Raw genomic sequence first — 5,773 nt, forward strand, 5'->3', positions numbered from 1 at the left:
TTGGGCCGACAACGAAGGAGCTGCGTATCCGCTAAGTAGCGTGAGGGGCAAATTTTAATAATATAATGTTGGTAATGACCGACTGTGGTTTCATAGCTGACTTGATGGGGAACGGCCTTTTCTGCCGACACCGAGGGTGATTAAGTCCCCTAGAGGGCGTAACGGATCCCTCTGTATAACATGTTATATAGTTTGAACCCCTTAAAACGAAGCTCGCGCTGATCGATACTTACTGCCTCGTTTAATTCGGCAAAGTAGTATGCGCTTTTTGACCGTCAAAAAAACGAGCGGTAAATTACCGTGTTTTTTTTCGGTTTTCGTTCTTTTTTCTTTTGCGAAAATGTCACTGACGAGGGCCTGTGTTGCCGGGCTAAGAGTTACGGTGAGTTCGTGTTGAGTTTGCTCTCATTTATGCATGTACCGTTGAAGCCCCGCCATGTCAAATTATTGCTGAAACTCTTTGCGGATTTTGGGCGGCGATGTTGCTTTGTTGTGTAAGCGTGTGTCGTGATGTCAGGTCGTTCAGAAATGTGAACGTGAACATTGTTTTGGCATCTATAGGTTACAGGTCTCGCATTGTTAGCACCCGCTTTTCAAATTTTTTGTATGCATGTTAATCATTTCAGTTCGCTAAAAACATTATGCAGGTCTATTAAGTTATGTAAGTCGTACAGATCATTCATCACAGCTTGTGATGTAATGTTTATGCGAAAACTTTAACATCAGCCCTGATTTTTTTTTGTTATTTGAAATATTGAGTGCCGCTAACATTTTTGCTCGAACGGTTGTATGTTCACATGCCAACATCCTTGACGGCATGTTGGCATCTTGAATGTATCTGAACTCGTATAGTAAAACGCATAATATATGTAAACGGGTCATCACTCATTCCGCCCCGGTAGTAGCTGGAATTGATTTACGATCATTGGTTCTGAAATTTGATCTATCTATAACTAGACGTCACGATGTAAGCTAGTGATTACGTGCTACGCATGCACGCCAAGTCAGTCAATCATGTCTCTCGTATATATACGCGTGTATGCGCGCGTGTGTATTCGGGCAGGTGTGTCCCTCCCTCCTCCATAATCAAACTATACGGCGTAAATCCAAAGACTCGATATACTCCCATCTTATCTCTGCTTGCGTTTATGATCACTCACGCTCGGAGGCCGGTATCCCTCAGCTGAACTGCGTGGAGCGCGCGTCTCGTACCGCTGCGTTGGCCGTGCGTGCGTGCCGCTGACGTGCTCCCTGCGCGTGCGTGCGTAGGCGATACACCCCTCCCCTATCTTCCTCCTCCCGATCCTCTCCCCACTCCTCCTCCTCTTCCTCATTCCTCCTCTCCACACATCCTCACTCCCCCTCTCCTCCCTCCTCCTTCCCATCCTCTTCCTCCTCCTCCTCCCTCCTCCTCCATCCTCCCTCCTCCTCCTCCTCCTCCTCCTCGCCCCTCCCCATCCTTCTCCTCCATCCTCTCCTCCTCCTCCTCCTCCTCCTCCCCATCCTCAATCCCCATCTCCTCTCCATTCTCCACTAACCAGACGGCGGAGCAAATTGATTACTGGTAATGCCCAGGAGCTGTGTGCGAGGATTGCGCGAGCGCCTTGCCCTCCTCGGCTGCGTATATATCTCGGCACTACGCTAGTCTCTCTATTCATTTAGCCCCACTGATTGTCGTCAGCGCTCGTATAACCCCGTTCGAATTTTGCTCGCATTGTGTTAGTGGCGATATTGAGACGTTCGAACTGTTACGGCGCGTAAGCTTAGTAATTGTCCCGCCATTGTTTGTCTAAATTAAAGTCATTACACGCTCACCAGTTTGGGCGAGGCGTCCTAGATAATTGCGCATGCAATTGTATTTGCAAATATGTATATATATTAATATATATATATATATATATTATATATTATATACTATATATATATATAGGTGAGTCCGAAATTTGCTAGTTAAAAACTGCTGTCGTGGGCGGGCGGAAACGAGGCGATGTTGTTAAGAACGAGTAAATACTCGAAAGTAATATAAGAAGTAATATAAGAATTAATATAGAAAGTAATGCGATTGTTTTCTCGGTAATTGAGTTATTTTTTTTTTGGGGGGGGGCGTGTGCGAACAGACAGCTCGAGAAATGAACTGAGAATGGTCCTGAACCGCGTCGGAGAGTTTTTTTCACCGCCGTGGTTTTTTTTCCGGTTCGTTTTACGCTAACTGGGATTTGAGTTGAAGTTGAACGCAAGGCGTAGCGATCTTTCTCGTATCATCGTTTCGTCGTGCGTTCGATGCTTTTACATGTATTACTGTTATCACCTGTATCATATGTTTACGCTACTGCTGATCCCACGGACGGGCTACCTGAGCGATTGCCACGCATTCAGCCCAGCGGCGTGTACCCGCGTACAATCAAGGTACAATCATTTTGTCATAAGCAGCTACGCGGTTATTCTGGTAGCGCCAATTCTCTACCCTATACTCGGGTTACAATTATTCGCGTGTGGCTCATGACGTTTAGGTAAATGTAATCGAATAATAACGACTGCGCAGCGAATCTTGATGCTATACATCGGCAATTATTTTCCCGTGTAACTTTACTGGCGATGTGCCAAACTAGACAAAAAAAACGCATTTGAACGAGCGACACTTTTGTGTGTTCTTTCTTGTACGCCAGAAGGGGAGCTGTTTTTGCTCTTCACGTTCTTACAGTGTTAAACAGAGGCTGAAACAGCAGGTGATCTGACCAGATGAATAGAGGAATCTGACTACCCATACCATCTCCCTGTAACAAAATGATAAAACAGTGAGGTTGGAATCGAGGATGGCATGAGTGAATACGAAGTTGGTGATTCAAACTGACAATCTCGCAACACGCGTAAATGTAGTTTCAATCCACTCGTTCACAACTTCACAGTACATATACGGAGTAGCTGTGGTCATATCCGAACCGAGGCGAGCGAATTCAGTGTAACTAGTAGCATATGACGTACCGCTCAAATTCAATTAATTTGTCTTTTGTTTGAACAGTTTTAACCGAATATGCGTCATCGCAATATCGTGCGGTTTACGCACTCGCTGAATACTACCAGGGAGACATAGACCCTATCAGCGTAAGTGAACGCAATTATGGGTTACGATAATAAACAAGAGGCATAAAATCAAATCGCAAGTTTATAAAAATTCAGTTTGACAGTCCCGAGGCATGAGTGTGGCTGTTTGTGCTGTAAAATTACGTCATAGAAATATGCACTGGCCGCCTGTACTTAACCTACGCGCCATCTTTTGCGTATACATGTTCGTGTAAATAATTTAAGACACTAATTATAATAGATGGTGAATAAAATGGTAGCCCATGCAGATCCTTTAAATTGATGTAAGTTGCAAACCGTTAGACATGTACTGCGCATGTATCAAATCGGTTACAGTTTGTGCTGCAAAATTTGTGTGTGAATTAATAATGGTAAATTATTATGAATAAAATTAGGCGATATAAAAATGACTGACAAGCACGGACTTGCACGCACCCACACACGCACACGCACGCACGCACGCACGCACGCACGCACGTGCAGACACAGCGAGAGAGGGGCAAGCGAATGAAGGAGAGAGAAGGGGGGGGCAGTAAGATTTATGTGGTAATCTTTCTGTTATATTTCATAGAAAACCAAAATAAAGAAAACCGCATGACTGGTTCTCCTCACCAACATAAGTAGTTGAGTAATAAGGCATACGTGCACACCGTACACTGCATTATACCCACGTCCATAACACGTACCATATACTTTTACGTTTTCGCGAAGTGATCCCCTTGCCTATACAACACGATAGTCCGCGTGTACATGTGCGGACTGAACCATATTCCTGACACGTGTACGCTGGCCTGGGCAAAAGCGTAATAATATTCGAGACATTTATCAAATGGCCGCGTGGCCACGCTCCAGCGACCAAGCCCATGAAATAGAAACCATATAAGCACATGTCTTCAAAAAAGCTCGACGCCAGCATTTGGTAACCAGGCGCGGTGAAAGGTATACATGTGCGCCTGCGATGAGTGCACAAGGCAGCGTCAGTATTCTTTTTTAAACTAAAAAAGCCGTTTACTTTTTCTATATGCGCACTGTTGATCAGTGGTGGTCAACTCGATTAAATCTATCGTTGTTGGTCTATAACAGCAACAATAATAATACGTGGAAATTTATAAAATGTGCTTATAATATGTGCACTGTTCATTCACGTCCGCAGTAGTAGTAGTAATAGATATGTTTTATTGTCTGTTGTTGCGTTGTATAGTGTGTAGGGTTGGTTGCGCATACAAGGGGATGCGCGGGGGCTGCGCAATACGGTTGTACGTTCGTGTACATGTGTACAAACATCGATTATAAATATTTATATGTCAATCGCATCGCAGTTTTCATTCGTCATGCTCTCCTGGCTCGCCCCAGCCGACTACCATTATTGCCACGCAACATCTGCGCACACGCACTCGCTCCTGCCCCGTATACTTCATTAATTATACTTCATTAATTAGTCACGATGAGCTCTTTTTAACGAGAGTTTAGAGAAAAAGATGTGTGCGCAAAACTAGCCGACGATTACGCGAACAAAAGCGCGCGCCGGATTTTTGTTGTGGTATCCATGGAAATGCCCGCACCTGTCGTCTGCCGCGACACAATGCCAGCCCCCGCCGCGTTAAGCATGTATGCATGATTGAACTAGCAAGAGCTTGATATATAATTCCGATCACCGCGTTCATTCAGTAATTCATCTCTTGATTAATATTGCGCGCGTTGGTTTCAAAATTTGCATTCGCCACCGATCTTAGCTTGCGGGATGTGCTTCGCGTTCCCCCATCTCTTTCCACTAACCCTCATCTCTTCCACACACACACACACGCACGCACGCACGCACGCACGCACGCACGCACGCACACACGCACGCACACACACACCCTATCTTCCTCTTCCTCCCTCCTCCACGTCGCCCAAATCCCCTGCAAAAGCGTGTGTGCCAATCAGTGTCGTCAGTAGGGGAACAAGGTGACATCGTTTGCGGAGGCTGCATCGGGTCGTCATCCTTCCCGGTGGCATAGCAACAATGACGCTGCACCCAAAAAGAATGAGAAAAAATCGTACTCCTCGTCTGCTCTCCAGTTATCGATAGCACACGGCAAGCTGATCGATCAACACCAGATAGGTGATTGATTAATTGAAATTGAATTGGGAGCACACTTTCCTCCGTGCGTGACTCACGTGGAAGTGAAAGTGCTGTGCTGTCTCGCTCTCATGCGTGCGTGTACAAGCAGGCAAACGTGGCTAGGGTAGCATGAAAATATGTAGCGTGAAGCGTTGCAGCATCAAGAAGCAGGTCAGCCTGTGTTGTTGTACGGAGTAGTCTTCGCGCATCACATGTGTGGATGCAGTAGGCGAAGAATCGACGATGGGTAGCGTGCCAGTAGTAATCGTAGTAGCAGCAGCATTAGCGTCAGTAGCAGCAGTATCATCATCGTCATCATCACCATCGTCGTCGTTGTCGTCGTCGTCAGTAGTAGTAGTAGTTGCAATGGTAGCGGTAGTAGTAGTAGTAGTAGTAGTAGTAGTATTAGTAGTAGTAGTAGTAGTAGTAGTAGTAGTAGTAGTAGTAGTAGTAGTAGTAGTAGTGGTGGTGGTGGTGGTGGTGGTGGCGGTGGCGGCGGCGGCGGCGGCGGCGGCAGCAGCAGCAGCAGCAGTAGTAGTAGTAGTGTGTGTGTGTGTGTGTGTGTGTGTGTGCGTGCGTGCGTGCGTG

Source organism: Priapulus caudatus, unplaced genomic scaffold (genome assembly GCF_000485595.1).
Source record: "Priapulus caudatus unplaced genomic scaffold, Priapulus_caudatus-5.0.1 Scaffold1500, whole genome shotgun sequence".
In the NCBI taxonomy this organism is placed as follows: Eukaryota; Metazoa; Priapulida; class Priapulimorpha; order Priapulimorphida; family Priapulidae; genus Priapulus; species Priapulus caudatus.